Below are 21,333 nucleotides of genomic sequence, written 5' to 3' on the forward strand. Positions count from 1 at the left end.
ATCTTCAGCGTTGTTATTGTGACTCATCGTCTGTATCTGGCTACCTACAGTAACATTTCCAAGTTCCATGTAGGTTCAAAGGGTTGTAGAGATAAGCGCCCACAGCCTGTAAAGTGCCTCTGATGGCGTGAATCTCAAAGAGCTTCTGACAACTAAGTCCAACTCCTGGCCTGCACGTGTGGCTTAGCCTCTAGGCCCGGCGAAACTGCTTCTACCAAAAAGAAGAAGGGGCGAAGGCGGGCCTTAAAGCCAGTTGCTTCAGGCAGATGGGACTCGTTAGCCAGGGAAGGCAGCTCATCTAGGGGAAGGAAAACCCCGAATTCAAACCTCTGCTGTCTTGCGGCTTAACCCACTCATGGGAAAGGCTTTGGAAGTCAACCCTGAGCAAAAATCAGGAGTCAGAGTCCCTAAGGCACTTTGCAGCTGTTTACAGCTACATTCTAGAAACTCCTGCGACAACTCTGGTGCTAAGTGTATTGGCGCCCCCCCCCTTCCCTTGGATCACGTCGGTCGCGTGGAGAGGGTGGATCTACTGCATGGGCAACAGCTGGTTCTTCATAATTACTGCCCAGGCCTGTGCCCTGGAGAGGACACTCCAGCATCGCCTTAGCGATGGCTCCACATGGCAAGCGACAGTTACCGGTGATAAGGCTACCGCTCAATTGGGGCAGAGTGAGGCACCAGGGGTTGCTTCCGTCGGTGTGAGAAATGATCCGATTTCATAGGACAACTACCGCCTGCCTCAAGCTGGGCAGCCCCCAGCCAATAAGGTGCTGTCCCGTCACGGTCCGCTTGCTCCACTGGGTGCATGGGGCTCAGGCCACAGTCCAATAAGCAGATCGTCAACCATGCACCAGGCAAAAGAAAATAAACACAGAGCCACCCAGCTCCCAAACTGGGCACGTGGAATGTAAGGAACATGACATCGGGTCTCTTGGAAGATCTACTGGAAGTGAATGATGCCCACAAGACATCTGTGATCAACAATGAACTATGCTGGCTCCAGATGGACATAGTCGCCCTGCAGGAGACACGTCTGCCCGCAGCCGGCAGCATACAGGTGAAGGACTTTGCCTTCTTCTAGCAGAGTAAACCTCCAGAAGAGGTAAGGGAACATGGTGTTGGCTTTGCCATCAAGAACAGGTTGTTAGGGTCCTTAGTACCGCCCGCGGAGGGGTCTGCAAGGATCACCAAACTTCAGCTTCATATAGCAGCAGGAATGGTCAACCTCATCAACGCCTATACACCAACACTGACCTCTACCGAAGTGAAGGACGAGTTCTTTGATGACCTCGGCCTAGCTCTCGGAGACATACCTCAACAAGAGCCAGTCTTCCTCCTGGGATACTTTAATGCAAGAGTTTTTTTTTTTTTGAGATATATACAAGAGTTGTTACATTCTTGTACAGCCACTAGTACGCGTAGCGTTTCGGGCAGGTCCCTGGAATACGATCCCCTGCCGCGAAGAATCGTTTTTTCATCCAAGTACACATTTTACTGTTGCGTTAAACAGAGGCTACAGTTAAGGAATTGCGCCCAGTAAATCCTCCCCGGCCTGGATACGAACCCATGACAAAGCGCTCGCGGAACGCCAGGCGAGTGTCTTGCCACTATACCACGGGGACTGTTATCAGTTGGTTCTGATCACAGCTCTAGGCCGTCCTGCCTGGGCCAGTTTGGATTTGGGAAGATGAATGAGAGTGGGCAGCACCTCCTGGAATTCTGCTGTTGTTATGATCTCTGCATCACCAATTCCTTCTTAGACACGAAGCCCCAGCATAAGGTTTCTTGGAGATAACCCAGGTCTAAGCATTGGCACCAACTCGACCTGATGCTTATGGGGCATAGCAATCGGAGAAGCATCAAATTGACCCGCAGCTTCCAGAGCGCAGATTGTGACACCGATCACTCTCTCGTCATTTGCAGAGTAAAGATCCAGCACCGGAAAATCCACAGAGCAAAGAAGGAAGATTATGCATTAGCATAAAGACCCGTGACCTTCACAAGGTGGAGGAATTCACTGCGGCGCTGGTAAATGCCCTTCCTGTACCACCCTGCGAAAGCGGAAGTGAAAGGTGGTCACATCTCAGGGACACTATGCCCACCTTCAGTAAGTGGCAGAACAAGTCAGCAGAATGGTTCCAGGCCAGTGCAGAGGAACTGTTACCCCTCGTAGAGGAAAAGAGACGAGCTCTCTCATCCTACAAGAACCTGCCCTCAGAAAGGAACCTACAGGCCCTCCGTACTGCCCGCAATAGAGTTCAACCAACTTCGAGGCGCTGTGGTAATGATTACTGGCTCAGACTCTATTCCAGCGTCCAAACTGTGGCCACTGTCAGCAACATAAGAAGCATGTACGAAGGGATCAAACAGGTAACAGGCCCTACACAAAACAGGACGGCTCCTCTGAAGTCAGCCACTGCAGAGATCATTAAAGACCTGATCAACAGATGAATCGGTGGGTGGAACATTACTCTGATCTCTACTCCAGAGAGAACTTGGTCAGCGTAGGAGCCTTGGATGCAATAGAGTGCCTGCCCACATGGAAGAACTTGACCTTGAACCGACTGTGGAAGAAGTTGAGAAAGCACTGGATTCACTTTCCTGAGGGAAGGTCCCTGGAGATGACGGGATTCTGCCTGAAGTTCTCAAGTACGCTCGTGGAACACTTAAAACTAAGCTTCATGAACTTCTGTGCCAGTGCTGGAGGGAGGGCTCGGTGACACAAGACATGAGAGATGCAAACATCATCACACTATATAAAAATAAAGGTGGCAGAAGCGATGTCAACAACTATCGCGTCATCTCCCTTCTCAGCGTCGTCGACAAACTCTCTGCCAGGGTCGTCTTGGTCAGGCTTCCGATTCTTGCTGAAAGAGTGTACTCTGAGTCACAGTGTGGTTTCCGAGCAGAGAGGTCGACCACTGACATGGTGCTCTCCCTGAGACAGCTTCAAGAAAAGTGCAGGGAGCAGAGCAAAACTTTGTACATGGCATTCATTGACCATACAAAGACCTTCGACCTCGTGAGCAGAGACGGACTCTTCAAGATCTTAGCCAAAAGTGGCTGCCTACCAATCTACTTAACATGATACAATCGTTCCACAAGGACATAAAGGGAACAGTCGTGTACAACGGCTCAACTTCTGAAACATTCAACATCAACAGTGGTGTTAAACAGGGGTGCGTTCTTGCTCCAACCCTGTTTGGCATCATCTTCGCGATCCTTGTCAAGCATGCCTTTGGAACAACCACAGAGAGCATCTCTCTCCGTATAAGATTTGAAGGAAAGCTCTATAATCAGACACCAAGCAAAGACGAAAGTACAGATGCGAATCCTCAGGGAGTTTCTCTTTGCCGAAAATGCAGCGATCACCACACACAGCAGAAGGCCTGCAGCAGCTACTCAACCATTTTGCCGCTGCCTGCTCCATATTCGGCCTGACAGTCAGCCTGAAGAAGACACAGCTGAGGGGACAAGACGTCAATGAGCTACTCTTTATAAACATCGCAGACTATGTGCTGGAGGCAGTTCACGAGTTTGTGTACCTGGGCTCCACAATCTCAGACACCCTTTCCCTGGACACTGAGCTCAACAGGCGTATCGGGAATGCCGCAACAACACTGGCCAGGCTCATAAAGTGTGTTTGGGAACAGGCCAAATTGACAGTGGACACCAGGCACAAGTCTACATGGCATGTGTGGTGAGTCCACTTCTCTACGACTCGGAATCCTGGACCCTGCGCTCTTGCCAGGAGAGAAGGCTCAATACCTTTCACATGCGTAACCTGAGACGCATCCTTGATATCATGTGGAAAGACCACGTCACCAACAACACAGTACTCGAGAGAACAGGAGTCCCTTCAACGTTCACTCTCCTGAAGCAGAGATGCATGCGATGGCTGGGACATATCACACGCATGGAAGATGGCCGCATACCAAAGGACCTCCTGTATGGAGAACTGGCATCAGGAAGGAGACCGACCGGAAGACCTCGGCTGCATTTCAAAGATGCCTGCAAATGCGACCTCAAGCAGATGAACATCGACATCAACACTTGGGAGGCAGCAGCTGTGGACATATCTGCCTGGAGATGCAAAGTGCAGAAGAGACTCCAGCAGTTCGAGGATGAACTAAAGAGGGAGGCAGAGGATAATAGACTTCAGAGGTCTCGACCACTGTCAGACGCACCCGCTTCGGCGTTTATCTGCGCTCGCTGCAGTCGGGACTCATTCTCGGGTTGGCTTTCACAGCCACAGCAGGCGCTGCAACTAGACACCCAGGGCACAACTCCATAACCCCACGGGATTGACAGATGCCTACTACTTCTACAGTAACACTACAGCAACTGAAGGTAAAGGAATTATCAAGGGAAAGCGCCAAGCCATTAATACTATATAGCACTGGGAAGGAGTCAGGATAACGATTTGGGATGGGACCGGGGGGGGGGGGAAGGAATGATGGAATGATGCCCAACCACTTGGACGGGCGGGGATGTAACGCCCACCTGAATGAAGCGAGACCGTTGCTCTACCATCCAGCCCAAGTGGTTGGATCTAGTGTAACTGAGTGAACATCTGTGTTCATTAGAGCACTGGAATATTCACGCTGCGGTCGCGAGCATCAAATTTACGATGTATTAACTGTGAGGACATTACTGTCTCCGCGAAGGGAACAGTGAACACTTCTCTCTCCGCGAAGGGAGCAGTGAACTCTTTCCTCTCCGTGAAGGGAACATTTTTCCTCAAAATGGAATAAAAACCTAGATCATTCAGGAGGAGAAAGAAGGAGTGTTAATCCAGGGAGCTGCCAGTGTGCTCGTGTGTCATAATTAGGCTTTTTTACCTCTTTTCCTTCCCGGTAAGATCACTGTCACTCCCGCCCGGTGTGTGTGTGTGGCTTAGTGAGATTTGTCGGGCCCCGCAGGCCTGGCTCCAGCACCTTGGTCCTCATGGGACCTCTGGCACATGACGCGAGCCATGGCTTAGTGTGTGTGGGACCTCTGGCACATGACGCAAGCCACGGCTTAGTGTGCCTGAGACCTCTGTCACATGACACAAGCCATGGCTTAGTGTGTCTGGGACCTCTGGCACATGACGCAAGCCATGGCTTAGTGTACCTGGGACCTCTGTCACATGACACAAGCCCTGGCTTAGTGTGCCTGGGGCATATGGCACAAGCCATGGCTTAGTGTGCCTGGGACCTCTGGCACATAACGCAAGCCATGGCTTAGTGTGCCTCGGACTTCTGGCACTGTTACGGACCCAAGTCCAGCGTCGGAGCACGGAGCTGTGACTTCGACGCCATCTATGAGTCCGCTCCCGAAAACCCCACAACATGGACAACGCCATCTAGTGGTGACAGGATATGCCGGCAACAGGTGCTGGATTCCTGTCCTTGTCGACTAGCGACGTAGCCGCTGCTGACCTCTGGTGAGGTAATGCTTAGACAGTGAACGCCATCTATGGAGTGAAGAGGTGAACGTTTCTGTCTAAGCTTGTGAGTGAAGCGTCCCAGTATTAATGACGTGTCTGATTGCAGAGTCGACCTGGGACTGCTGTGTTGGATGATGGACCAGTCTACCCAAGGCAGCCAAGGTCTCTTCATGAGTCTGCTTTGAAGAAGCTGTGAGCCACCCCGGGACGAACTCTGTTGAGAGTGTAATAGCCTGCCTGAGGCGTGGAAGTGTCGGGAATCGCCTTATCCGGGGTTGACTGGTGGAAGAGACCATCCACTGGGGTGCTGAGTGAGGAGAGTGATCAGCGGGTCACACGAGGCTCCTGCCTAGGGCTCGCAACCCTAGTATTAGTTGTGGAGTGGCCTGACAGCGAGGCTGACCGGTACCTGCCAGCTACAGGCTGGATTGTGGTTGAAGGCCATCACGACGAGGCACCCGGTGGGACTGTGATTTGGCTGGCCTGTGGCCAGGGTAGATTCGTCGTAGAGTTATCGTGGATTCATCGTGAGCCACGGAAGCAGAGACCAGGGCTACCCAGAAGAAGCATCGCCGAGTGTTGAGCGTCTTCAGAGAGGGAGACCTCATTGTACATTGTGTAGTAATAATTCCCTTTTATGACTTTAAATTACGGTGGTGGGAATATATATATATATATATATATATATATATATATATATATGTATAAATTAGAATACTTGTCTTCAATATACCTTCCTTGATAGCTTTGACTTGCATTACGGAACACACCCCTTGAAAGCCTCTACTAACTTGGGGCCGGATTCCCAAAACTCTACTACCATCAGAGAAGAACCCGGTTGCGTCCCAGTAGAGCCGTAACAGGCACATGACGCAAGCCATGGCTTAGTGTGCCTGGGACCTCTGGCACATGACGCAAGCCATGGCTTAGTGTGCCTGAGACCTCTGGCACATGACGCAAGCCATGGCTTAGTGTGCCTGGGACCCCTATCACATGGCACAAGCCCTGGCTTAGTGTGTCTGGGACCTCTGTCACACGATACAAGCCATGGCTTAGTGTGCCTGGGACCTCTGGCACATGACACAAGCCATGGCTTAGTGTGCCTGGGACCTCTGGCACATGACACAAGCCATGGCTTAGTGTGCCTGGGTCCTCTGGCACATCACACAAGCCCTGGCTTAGTGTGCCTGGGACCTCTGGCACATGACGCAAGCCCTGGCTTAGTGTGCCTGGGACCTCTGGCACATGACACAAGCCATGGCTTAGTGTGCCTGGGTCCTCTGGCACATGACACAAGCCCTGGCTTAGTGTGCCTGGGACCTCTGGCACATGACACAAGCCCTGGCTTAGTGTGCCTGGGACCTCTGGCACATGACACAAGCCATGGCTTAGTGCTCCTGGGACCTCTGGCACATGACGCAAGCCATGGCTTAGTGTGCCTGGGACCTCTGGCACATGACGCAAGCCCTGGCTTAGTGTGCCTGGGACCTCTGGCACATGACGCAAGCCCTGGCTTAGTGTGCCTGGGTCCTCTGGCACATGACACAAGCCCTGGCTTAGTGTGCCTGGGACCTCTGGCACATGACACAAGCCCTGGCTTAGTGTCTACATATAAACAATCACAATTATTCATTGTGTCGGGGGACAGGCAGCCAGGTTATATATACAGTACATGTTAGGCTTATATCCCCTCTCCCCAGGGTCAAACTACTGACCCTCCCCAGGACACAACCCCTCAACAATCTGACTAACTGTTGGGTACCTATTTACTGCTGGGTGGACAGGAGCATTAGGTGATAGGAAACGCAATTCTGGCCTGAGGGTGGAGTAGGGGCCGGGGTGTAGAGTGACGGGGGTGAAGGTGTACAGAGACAAGCACCTACAGTGGTGGTCCAACACCTGCTAGAGTGACAGGGGTGAAGGTGTACAGAGACAAGCACCTACAGTGGGGGTCCAACACCTGCTAGAGTGACGGGGGTGAGGGTGTACAGAGACAAGCACCTACAGTGGGGGTCCAACACCTGCTAGAGTGACGGGGGTGAAGGTGTACAGAGACAAGCACCTACAGTGGGGGTCCAACACCTGCTAGAGTGACGGGGGTGAGGGTGTACAGAGACAAGCACCTACAGTGGGGGTCCAACACCTGCTAGAGTGACGGGGTGACGGTGTACAGAGACAAGCACCTACAGTGGGGGTCCAACACCTGCTAGAGTGACGGGGGTGAAGGTGTACAGAGACAAGCACCTACAGTGGGGGTCCAACACCTGCTAGAGTGACGGGGGTGAGGGTGTACAGAGACAAGCACCTACAGTGGGGATCCAACACCTGCTAGAGTGACGGGGGTGAAGGTGTACAGAGACAAGCACCTACAGTGGGGGTCCAACACCTGCTAGAGTGACGGGGGTGAAGGTGTACAGAGACAAGCACCTACAGTGGGGGTCCAACACCTGCTAGAGTGACGGGGGTGAAGGTGTACAGAGACAAGCACCTACAGTGGTGGTCCAACACCTGCTAGAGTGACGGGGGTGAAGGTGTACAGAGACAAGCACCTACAGTGGGGGTCCAACACCTGCTAGAGTGACGGGGGTGAAGGTGTACAGAGACAAGCACCTACAGTGGGGGTCCAACACCTGCTAGAGTGACGGGGGTGAAGGTGTACAGAGACAAGCACCTACAGTGGTGGTCCAACACCTGCTAGAGTGACGGGGGTGAAGGTGTACAGAGACAAGCACCTACAGTGGGGGTCCAACACCTGCTAGAGTGACGGGGGTGAAGGTGTACAGAGACAATCACCTACAGTGGGAGTCCAACACCTGCTAGAGTGACGGGGGTGAAGGTGTACAGAGACAAGCACCTACAGTGGGAGTCCAACACCTGCTAGTGACGGGGTGAAGGTGTACAGAGACAAGCACCTACAGTGGTGGTCCAACACCTGCTAGAGTGACGGGGGTGAAGGTGTACAGAGACAAGCACCTACAGTGGTGGTCCAACACCTGCTAGAGTGACGGGGGTGAAGGTGTACAGAGACAAGCACCTACAGTGGGGGTCCAACACCTGCTAGAGTGACGGGGGTGAAGGTGTACAGAGACAAGCACCTACAGTGGGGGTCCAACACCTGCTACAGTGACGGGGGTGAAGGTGTACAGAGACAAGCACCTACAGTGGGGGTCCAACACCTGCTAGAGTGACGGGGGTGAAGGTGTACAGAGACAAGCACCTACAGTGGGGGTCCAACACCTGCTAGAGTGACGGGGGTGAAGGTGTACAGAGACAAGCACCTACAGTGGGGGTCCAACACCTGCTAGAGTGACGGGGGTGAAGGTGTACAGAGACAAGCACCTACAGTGGGGGTCCAACACCTGCTAGAGTGACGGGGGTGACGGTGTACAGAGACAAGCACCTACAGTGGGGGTCCAACACCAGCTTATCAATGGTCACTCTCTGACCCAACACCATTACTATTGTGAAGCTCCATGTTCTCTTCTGCAGTCTATGGTCTTCCTCCAACACTTGTGCCACTTGTGTACTGTGTGTGTGTGTGTGTGTTTATTCACCTAGTTGTACTCACCTAGTTGTGCTTGCGGGGGTTGAGCTTTGGCTCTTTGGTCCCGCCTCTCAACTGTCAATCAACTGGTGTACAGATTCCTGAGCCTACTGGGCTCTATCATGCTTGTTTGTGTACCACCCGTGTTAAACAGTTTATCTTTATGTACTTGTCAATTCCTCTAAGAATTTAATACGCAATAATCATATCTCCCGAAACTCTTCTGTTCACCAGTGACGTAAGATATAATTGCTGTAGCCATTCCTCGTAGCTCATATATCTCAGCTCCAGGACTAGTCTGTTGGTATACCTTGACCCTATGTCATTAACTAGATACTGAAGTTTCTGAAGGCTGCTTTTATTGTGGCTAACATAGCATGTAACTGACGAGATCTTTCTGATGTTCAGGTTTGAACATTTATGATGTTCAAGTTTGAACAAGCTGTCAGTGATGAAATCTTTCTGATGTTCAAGGAGTCAAGTTTGATGTGATATTAACCCCTCATATCTGTTATCTCTTAATGCGCATATATGTGTACTCACCTAGTTGTGCTTGCGGGGGTTGAGCTCTGGCTCTGTGGTCCCGAGGAAGGCGCTGGGCGTGCGTGTATTTACTGTTATTTTTTTTACTTGTGGCTGCAGATTCGAGGTGTTAGCTCTTGTACCCCGACTTCTTAAATTTCAGCTCGTGTACCGTCTCTCATGAGCTTTTAATGCAAGGTGAACAGCATCATCAGGTGTAACGAAACTCTTCCAAACGTCTCGCTGTGTCTGGGAGAGAAACAGGAGTCCAGTAATATGTGTGTAGTCTACGATAGTCACTTTACCAAGCCATCCTCCACGATAGCCACTTTACCAAGCCATCCACCACGATAGCCACTTTACCAAGCCATCCTCCACGATAGCCACTTTATCAAGCCATCCACCACGATAGCCACTTTACCAAGCCATCCTCCACGATAGCCACTTTACCAAGCCATCCTCCACGATAGCCACTTTACCAAGCCATCCACCACGATAGCCACTTTACCAAGGCATCCACCACGATAGCCACTTTACCAAGCCATCCTCCACGATAGCCACTTTACCAAGCCATCCTCCACGATAGCCACTTTACCAAGCCATCCACCACGATAGCCACTTTACCAAGCCATCCACCACGATAGCCACTTTACCAAGCCATCCTCCACGATAGCCACTTTACCAAGCCATCCTCCACGATAGCCACTTTACCAAGCCATCCTCCACGATAGCCACTTTACCAAGCCATCCTCCACGATAGCCACTTTACCAAGCCATCCTCCACGATAGCCACTTTACCAAGCCATCCTCCACGATAGCCACTTTACCAAGCCATCCTCCACGATAGCCACTTTACCAAGCCATCCTCCACGATAGCCACTTTACCAAGCCATCCTCCACGACAGCCACTTTACCAAATGCCGAAGGCGCCTTCTGCAGTTCTCATATCTAATTTATACCCATTGTTTCGTGTTCTGTCTTGTGTTTGTCACAAGTTTGTTCACCTCATCCAAAACTTTGTACCATATCACCTCACCCAATATGAGTAAAAGTTCGATGAATCTGTGTGTAAATTAAGTCTTTGAAAATGTAATAAGCATTACAAAATGCGTTCAGTCGTCAGACAATTAAAAAAATAATTTTGGAGAATTGATATTTTTATTATCACCGACAGTGAAGAAAAACATAAGAAATAGAGAAAATTCGTGTTACAATTATTAATCTTACCTTTTCGGTCATATTCAACAATATATGTTTACAAGAAAGACTTCTACCAAAATATACTAATATATATATATAATATGTCGTACCTAGTAGCCAGAACTCACTTTTTGGCCTACTATTCAAGGCCCGATTTGCCTAATAAGCCAAGTTTTCCTGAATTAATATATTTTTTCTAATTTTTTCCTTATGAAATGATAAAGCTACCCATTTCTTTATGTATGAGGTCAATTTTTTTTTATTGGAGTTAAAATTAACGTAGATATATGACCGAACCTAACCAACCCTACCTAACCTAACCTATCTTTATAGGTTAGGTTTGGTTAGGTAGCCGAAAAAGTTAGGTTAGGTAGGTTAGGTAGTCGAAAAACAATTAATTCATGAAAACTTGGCTAATTAGGCAAATCGGGCCTTGCATAGTAGGCTGAGAAGTGAGTTCTGGCTACTAGGTACGACATATATATATATATATATATATATATATATATATATATATATATATATATATATATATATATATATATATATATATATATATAAATAAAATGTATTTCGAAAGTAGACTTGACATTTCTAAAAGGAAAATGCGTTTCCATTGAAAAATAATTAATACAATATATTTCTGAAAATAGTTTGGAGGTCTTTCTAACATTTATTCCAGTTGAAACGATTCAATTTATTTTTTAACTTGCATGCAAAAAGTGGCAAAACAACTTTCAACAGTTACAAACCGTGACTCAGTATTTCAGAGGACGAATTTGTGTTGCCGTGTACAACATGTTGCAAGCAACACGGCACTGACAGCGGGTTGCTGCTGTCTGCAGGTTGTTAAGAATACTGGAGACGTTCACTGGTATTTGAAGTAGTTAAATACGATTGGAGGTAAATGTTGTTAATAGTTCTTGTGGTGTGTTGGTGGTTATTAGAGAGTAGCTGGTGGTTATTACAGGGGGCTGGTGGTTATTACAGGGGGCTGGTGGTTATTACAGTGTAGCTGGTGGTTATTACAGGGGGCTGGTGGTTATTACAGTGTAGCTGGTGGTTATTACAGGGGGCTGGTGGTTATTACAGGGGGCTGGTGGTTATTACAGGGGGGCTGGTGGTTATTACAGGGGGGCTGGTGGTTATTACAGGGGGCTGGTGGTTATTACAGGGGGCTGGTGGTTATTACAGGGGGGCTGGTGGTTATTACAGGGAGGCTGGTGGTTATTACAGGGGGCTGGTGGTTATTACAGGGGGCTGGTGGTTATTACAGGGGGGCTGGTGGTTATTACAGGGAGGCTGGTGGTTATTACAGGGGGCTGGTGGTTATTACAGGGGGCTGGTGGTTATTACAGGGGGGCTGGTGGTTATTACAGGGAGGCTGGTGGTTATTACAGGGGGCTGGTGGTTATTACAGGGGGCTGGTGGTTATTACAGGGGGGCTGGTGGTTATTACAGGGAGGCTGGTGGTTATTACAGGGGGCTGGTGGTTATTACAGGGGGCTGGTGGTTATTACAGGGGGCTGGCGGTTAATACAGGCGGCTGGTGGTTATTTCAAGGGGGCTGGTGGTTATTACAGGGGGCTGGTGGTTATTACAGGGGGCTGGTGGTTATTACAGGGAGCTGGTGGTTATTACAGGGGGGCTGGTGGTTATTACAGGGGGCTGGTGGTTATTACAGGGGGCTGGTGGTTATTACAGGGGGGCTGGTGGTTATTACAGGGGGGCTGGTGGTTATTACTGGGGGCTGGTGGTTATTACAGGGGGGCTGGTGGTTATTACAGGGGGGCTGGTGGTTATTACAGGAAGCTGGTGGTTATTACAGGGGGCTGGTGGTTATTACAGGGGGCTGGTGGTTATTACAGGGGGCTGGTGGCTATTACAGGGGGCTGGTGGTTATTACAGGGGGCTGGTGGGTATTACAGGGAGCTGGTGGTTATTGCAGGGGGCTGGTGGTTATTACAGGGGGCTGGTGGTTATTACAGGGGGCTGGTGGTTATTACAGGGGCTGGTGGTTATTACAGAGTAGCTGGTGGTTATTACAGGGGGCTGGTGGTTATTACAGGGAGGCTGGTGGTTATTACAGGGGGCTGGTGGTTATTACAGGGAGGCTGGTGGTTATTACAGGGGGCTGGTGGTTATTACAGGGGGCTGGTGGTTATTACAGGAGGGCTGGTGGTTATTACAGGGGACTGGTGGTTATTACAGGGGACTGGTGGTTATTACAGGGGACTGGTGGTTATTACAGGGGACTGGTGGTTATTACAGGGGACTGGTGGTTATTACAGGGGACTGGTGGTTATTACAGGGGACTGGTGGTTATTACAGGGGACTGGTGGTTATTACAGGGGACTGGTGGTTATTACAGGGGACTGGTGGTTATTACAGGGGGCTGGTGGTTATTACAGGGGGCTGGTGGTTATTACAGGGGGCTGGTGGTTATTACAGGGGGCTGGTGGTTATTACAGGGGACTGGTAGTTATTACAGGGGGGCTGGTGGTTATTACAGGAGGGCTGGTGGTTATTACAGGGGACTGGTGGTTATTACAGGGGACTGGTGGTTATTACAGGGGACTGGTGGTTATTACAGGGGACTGGTGGTTATTAAAGGGGGCTGGTGGTTATTACAGGGCGCTGGTGGTTATTACAGGGGACTGGTGGTTATTACTGGGGGGCTGGTGGTTATTACAGGGGGCTGGTGGTTATTACAGGGGGCTGGTGGTTATTACAGGGGGCTGGTGGTTATTACAGGGGGGCTGGTGGTTATTACAGGGGGGATGGTGGTTATTACAGGGGGCTGGTGGTTATTACAGGGGGCTGGTAGTTATTACAGGGAGCTGGTGGTTATAACAGGGGGCTGGTGGTAATTACAGGGGGGCTGGTGGTTATTACTGGGGGGCTGGTGGGTATTACAGGGGGCTGGTGGTTATTACAGGGGGCTGGTGGTTATTACAGGGGGCTGGTGGTTATTACAGGGGGCTGGTGGTTATTACAGGGGGCTGGTGGTTATTACAGGGGGCTGGTGGTTATTACAGGGGGCTGGTGGTTATTACAGGGGCTGGTGGTTATTACAGAGTAGCTGGTGGTTATTACAGGGGGCTGGTGGTTATTACAGGGAGGCTGGTGGTTATTACAGGGGGCTGGTGGTTATTACAGGGGGCTGGTGGTTATTACAGGAGGGCTGGTGGTTATTACAGGGGACTGGTGGTTATTACAGGGGACTGGTGGTTATTACAGGGGACTGGTGGTTATTACAGGGGACTGGTGGTTATTACAGGGGGCTGGTGGTTATTACAGGGGACTGGTGGTTATTACAGGGGACTGGTGGTTATTACAGGGGACTGGTGGTTATTACAGGGGACTGGTGGTTATTACAGGGGGCTGGTGGTTATTACAGGGCGCTGGTGGTTATTACAGGGGACTGGTGGTTATTACTGGGGGGCTGGTGGTTATTACAGGGGGCTGGTGGTTATTACAGGGGGCTGGTGGTTATTACAGGGGGCTGGTGGTTATTACAGGGGGGCTGGTGGTTATTACAGGGGGGCTGGTGGTTATTACAGGGGGGATGGTGGTTATTACAGGGGGCTGGTGGTTATTACAGGGGGCTGGTAGTTATTACAGGGAGCTGGTGGTTATAACAGGGGGCTGGTGGTAATTACAGGGGGGCTGGTGGTTATTACTGGGGGGCTGGTGGGTATTACAGGGGGCTGGTGGTTATTACAGGGGGCTGGTGGTTATTACAGGGGGCTGGTGGTTATTACAGGGGGCTGGTGGTTATTACAGGGTGGCTGGTGGTTATTACAGGGAGCTGGTGGTTATTACAGGGAGCTGGTGGTTATTACAGGGGGCTGGTGGTTATTACAGGGGGCTGGAGGTTATTACATGGGGCTGGTGGTTATTACAGGGGGCTGGTGGTTTTTACAGGGGGGCTGGTGGTTATTACTGGGGGGCTGGTGGTTATTACAGGGAGCTGGTGGTTATTACAGGGGGCTGGTGGTTATTACAGGGGGCTGGTGGTTATTACAGGCGGCTGGTGGTTATTACAGGAGGCTGGTGGTTATTACAGGAGGCTGGTGGTTATTACAGGGTGGCTGGTGGTTATTACAGGGTGGCTGGTGGTTATTACAGGGAGCTGGTGGTTATTACAGGGGGCTGGTGGTTATTACAGGGGGCTGGAGGTTATTACATGGGGCTGGTGGTTATTACAGGGGGCTGGTGGTTATTACAGGGGGGCTGGTGGTTATTACTGGGGGGCTGGTGGTTATTACAGGGAGCTGGTGGTTATTACAGGGGGCTGGTGGTTATTACAGGGGGCTGGTGGTTATTACAGGGGGCTGGTGGTTATTACAGGAGGCTGGTGGTTATTACAGGAGGCTGGTGGTTATTACAGGGTGGCTGGTGGTTATTACAGGGGGCTGGTGGTTATTACAGGGGGCTGGTGGTTATTACAGGGGGCTGGTGTTTATTACAGGGGGCTGGTGGTTATTACAGGGGGCTGGTGGTTATTACAGGGGGCCGGTGGTTATTACAGGGGGCTGGTGGTTATTACAGGGGGCTGGTGGTTATTACAGGGAGCTGGTGGTTATTACAGGGAGCTGGTGGTTATTACAGGGGGCTGGAGGTTACTACAGGGGGGCTGGTGGTTATTACGGGGGGCTGGTGGTTATTACGGGGGGCTGGTGGTTATTACAGGGGGCTGGTGGTTATTACAGGGGCTGGTGGTTATTACAGGGGGCTGGTGGTTATTACAGGGGGCCGGTGGTTATTACTGGGGAGCTGGTGGTTATTACTGGGGGGCTGGTGGTTATTACAGGGGGCTGGTGGTTATTACTGGGGAGCTGGTGGTTATTACTGGGGAGGCTGGTGGTTATTACTGGGGAGCTGGTGGTTATTACTGGGGGGCTGGTGGTTATTACAGGGGGCTGGTGGTTATTACAGGGGGCTGGTGGTTATTACAGGGGGCTGGTGGTTATTACTGGGGGGCTGGTGGTTATTACTGGGGGCTGGTGGTTATTACAGGGGGCTGGTGGTTATTACAGGGGGCTGGTGGTTATTACAGGGGGCTGGTGGTTATTACAGGGGGCTGGTGGTTATTACAGGGGGGCTGGTGCTTATTACAGGGGGGCTGGTGGTTATTACAGGGGGGCTGGTGGTTATTACAGGGGGCTGGTGGTTATTACAGGGGGCTGGTGGTTATCACAGGGGGCTGGTGGTTATTACAGGGGGGCTGGTGGTTATTACAGGGGGGCTGGTGGTTATTACAGGGGGCTGGTGGTTATTACAGGGGGGCTGGTGGTTATTACAGGGGGGCTGGTGGTTATTACAGGGGGGCTGGTGGTTATTACAGGGGGCTGGTGGTTATCACAGGGGGCTGGGTTAAGACACGTCACATGTCCACGTCCCACAAGACTACCACAGCCCAAGAAATATTCATAGACTTTATAAATGGGTTTTATGGATATTTCAAACTCGAGCAGTTTTTAGTCGCACTATTTTAACAAGTTATGATGAATCTCGATTTTCTATTAGAGTTATTACTCAGTTCGTTGGCTGTTTTCATTGTGGTAATTATTGTTTGTTTGTCAGGGGCCAATTACAGAACAGTATTGGTGGTGGTGCAGTGTGTAACAGTGTGAGAAGGTGCTCCTCGATCACCTCCCAGAGTTGTCCTGCCTCCATGTTAGGTGTTTGGAATGCCTAATCTATTCCTGTAAGGTTAAAGTTGCTAACGATGCATTACTGTATCTTAATGTAGTATTATCTCTTGCAAAGTTGGTGTACTGTCCGAGTCATTTGAACTGAGGTCTTGGTATTATTGTACGAGTTTCTGTTTTCCGTCATTTCTCTCTCACCTTACTGATTCTCTACGAGTTTCTGATTTCATGTCTTCTCTAACAAGACGCCCGAGATCATATTCCATATAGACAGGAGCTCCACTTCCTTTTCTGTCTGTTCTGTCAACATGGAAGACCTTACTTCCCATACTAGTAGGTATGGGAACTTGCTACTTCCAACTAGTAGGTCTTGGGTCAAGGGTCATCCATGCTTCAGTGAGTGCTATTGTGTCTATTTTCTTGCACACCAGTTTTACGAGGTCACACATCCTATAAATCACTCCTTAATAAGTATAACGAATATGCAGATATATTTTCTGTACTGGAAAATTAAGTAAATTCATATTAATGCACAATTGTTATTATTTGTTACAACATATATTTTCCCCCCTCTCTCTCTCTCTCTATCTATATATATATATATATATATATATATATATATATATATATATATATATATATATATATATAATATATAGATATATATATATATATATATATATATATATATATATATATATATATATATATATATTTATATTCATAATATTCCCTATATTTTGAGCTATACAACTATAGCATGTTTCAAGTGTTGGAGGTGAGTGTACAAGAGTGTGTAAACTCCAGCACCAGATGAGGTAAACCCCATCCTCCCCGTACCTGGTGTTGGAGTCCCAGTTGTCCCTAAATGGTATTGACTTATGGACGTTACTATTCCTTGGTTTAGAGACCAATGGCTGTGGTGATGCTCTCACCACCACCATCTCTCACCCTCGGCACCACCACCGCCTCTCACCCTCGGCAACACCACCACCACCGCCTCTCACCCTCGGCACCACCACCACCACCGCCTCTCACCCTCGGCACCACCACCACGGCCTCTCACCCTCGGCAACACCACCACCACCGCCTCTCACCCTCGGCAACACCACCACCACCGCCTCTCACCCTCGGCAACACCACCACCACCGCCTCTCACCCTCGGCAACACCACCACCACCGCCTCTCACCCTCGGCAACACCACCACCACCGCCTCTCACCCTCGGCAACACCACCACCGCCTCTCACCCTCGGCAACACCACCACCACCGCCTCTCACCCTCGGCATCACCACCACCGCCTCTCACCCTCGGCACCACCACCGCCACCTCTCACCCTCGGCAACACCACCACCGCCACCTCTCACCCTCGGCAACACCACCACCACCGCCTCTCACCCTCGGCACCACCACCACCACCGCCTCTCACCCTCGGCAACACCACCACCACCGCCTCTCACCCTCGGCATCACCACCACCGCCTCTCACCCTCGGCACCACCACCGCCACCTCTCACCCTCGGCAACACCACCACCACCGCCTCTCACCCTCGGCACCACCACCACCACCGCCTCTCACCCTCGGCACCACCACCACCACCGCCTCTCACCCTCGGCACCACCACCACCACCGCCTCTCACCCTCGGCACCACCACCACCACCGCCTCTCACCCTCGGCACCACCACCACCACCGCCTCTCACCCTCGGCAACACCACCACCACCACCTCTCACCCTCGGCAACACCACCACCACCGCCTCTCACCCTCGGCAACACCACCACCACCGCCTCTCACCCTCGGCAACACCACCACCACCGCCTCTCACCCTCGGCAACACCACCACCACCGCCTCTCACCCTCGGCAACACCACCACCACCGCCTCTCACCCTCGGCAACACCACCACCACCACCACCTCTCACCCTCGGCAACACCACCACCACCGCCTCTCACCCTCGGCAACACCACCACCACCGCCTCTCACCCTCGGCACCACCACCACCACCACCGCCTCTCACCCTCGGCAACACCACCACCACCTCTCACCCTCGGCACCACCACCACCACCTCTCACCCTCGGCACCGCCACCACCACCACCACCTCTCACCCTCGGCACCACCACCACCTCTCACCCTCGGCACCACCACCACCACCGCCTCTCACCCTCGGCAACACCACCACCACCTCTCACCCTCGGCACCACCACCACCACCTCTCACCCTCGGCACCACCACCACCTCTCACCCTCGGCACCACCACCACCTCTCACCCTCGGCACCACCACCACCTCTCACCCTCGGCACCACCACCACCTCTCACCCTCGGCACCACCACCACTCACGGCCCCACAACAACACAACATTCTCCAGCAAGACAAACACAAGGTAATGGGGAACACAAACGGATGGAAAAGTATAGCAAAGGGCATATTATTAAGCGGTCAATAATGTGTTCGGAGTTTCAGACTCTGAAAAGACTTTGGTAAATATTGGCGTGGAAATAAGGTCAGTGGTTTAGAACACATTACTGTGTAACATGATATAGACGTGTGTGGGGGGGGGGGGGGGGGGGTCACTGGGCTGCGTCAGTGAAGGTTAGACATGAATTAGTCCCATTGTGTTAACTAGGTGTCCCCTCGAAGTGGCACTAAACCTTTTACAATTGTCATTGTTCTTGTGTTCCTCTGAGCGTGTACGTGCCTCCACCGGGGATCGAACCAGGAACCTCAGGGCTACGAATCCGTATCGCTGTCCAGCCAGCTATGAGGCGCCCCTGACTAGTACATACCATTATAGTACATACATTAATAATCAAGAGCATGTTACATGCCATAGTGGCATGTAACTAAGGCCGCCTGACGGCTGAGTGGTCAGCGCTCGGGAGTCGTAGTCCTAAGGTTCCGGGTTCAATCCCCGACGGAGCCGGAAACAAATGAGTTTCTTTAACCCTTATGCCTCTGTTCACCTAGCAGTAAATAGGTACCTGGGAGCTAGACAGCTGCTACGGGCTGCTTCCTGGGGGTGTGTAACAAAACGGAGGCCTGGTCGAGGACCGGGTCGCGGGGACGCTAAGCCCCGAAATCATCTCAAGATGTCGTCAAGAAGAGAGTGGTAGTACCTGACCCCGTGTCCCTCACACTAAACTGTCATCAACACCCAGACACCACATATAATGTACTGTCATCAACACCCAGACACCACATATAATGTACTGTCATCAACACCCAGACACCACATATAATGTACTGTCATCAACACCCAGACACCACATATAATGTACTGTCATCAACACCCAGACACCACATCTAATGTACTGTCATCAACACCCAGACACCACATATAATGTACTGTCATCAACACCCAGACACCACATATAATGTACTGTCATCAACACCCAGACACCACATCTAATGTACTGTCATCAACACCCAGACACCACATCTAATGTACTGTCATCAACACCCAGACACCACATCTAATGTACTGGGGATCGAGGCTCCCGGCCTAAGTCCAGGCTCAGCACACACAACCTTTAATCTGGTACAGTTCACCTGGACTCTACTATCACCAGGTGGTGTGTCTGCTGAGGGAGCAGACACATCACAAAGGGATGGTGTGTCTGCTGAGGGAGCAGACACATCACAAAGGGGTGGTGTGTCTGCTGAGGGAGCAGACACATCACAAAGGGGTGGTGTGTCTGTTGAGGGAGCAGACACATCACAAAGGGGTAGTGTGTCTGCTGAGGGAGCAGACACATCACAAAGGGGTGGTGTGTCTGCTGACGGAGCAGACACGTCACAAAGGGGTTGTGTGTCTGCTGAGGGAGCAGACACATCATAAAGGGGTAGTGTGTGTGCTGAGGGAGCAGACACATCACAAAGGGGTAGTGTGTCTGCTGAGGGAGCAGACACATCACATAGGGGTAGTGTGTCTGCTGAGGGAGCAGACACGTCACAAAGGGGTAGTGTGTCTGCTGAGGGAGCAGACACGTCACAAAGGGGTAGTGTGTCTGCTGAGGGAGCAGACACGTCACAAAGGGGTAGTGTGTCTGCTGAGGGAGCAGACACGTCACAAAGGGGTAGTGTGTCTGCTGATGGAGCAGACACGTCACAAAGAGATAGTGTATCTGCTGAGAGAGCAGACACATCACAGTGGGGTAGTGTATCTGCTGAGAGAGCAGACACGTCACAAAATGGTGGTGTGTATGCTGAGGGAGCAGACATATCACAAAGGGGTAGTGTGTCTGCAGAGAGAGCAGACACATTACAAATGGGTTGTGTGTCTGCTGAGAGAGCGGACTCATCACAAAGGTGGTAGTGTCTCTGCTGAGAGAGCAGACACATCACATAGGGGATAGCGTGCCTGCTGAGAGAGCAGACACGCCACAAAGGGGTGGTGTGTCTGCTGAGGGAGAAGACACATCACAAAGGGGTGGTGTGTCTGCTGAGGGAGCAGACACATCACAAAAGGGTCGTGTGTCTGCTGAGGGAGCAGACATATCACAAAGGGGTGGTGTGTCTGCTGAGGGAGCAGACACATCACAAAGGGGTGGTGTGTCTGCTGAGGGAGCAGACATATCACAAAGGGGTGGTGTGTCTGCTGAGGGAGCAGACACATCACAAAGGGGTGGTGTGTCTGCTGAGGGAGCAGACACATCACAAAGGGGTGATGGGTCTGCTGAGGGAGCAGACACATCACAAAGGGGTGGTGTGTCTGCTGAGGGAGCAGACACATCACAAAGGGGTGGTGTGTCTGCTGAGGGAGCAGACACATCACAAAGGGGTGGTGTGTCTGCTGAGGGAGCAGACACATCACAAAGGGGTGGTGTGTCTGCTGAGGGAGCAGACACATCACAAAGGGGTGGAGTCTCTGCTCTCTCAGCAGACACACCACAAAAGGCAGGTCTGCCCACTTCCCCGAAGGTTCGCACTCAACAATATGGTATCTTCAGGCCACCAAGTTAGACAGGTTAAATA

This window comes from Procambarus clarkii, chromosome 75, assembly GCF_040958095.1.
Source record: "Procambarus clarkii isolate CNS0578487 chromosome 75, FALCON_Pclarkii_2.0, whole genome shotgun sequence".
In the NCBI taxonomy this organism is placed as follows: Eukaryota; Metazoa; Arthropoda; class Malacostraca; order Decapoda; family Cambaridae; genus Procambarus; species Procambarus clarkii.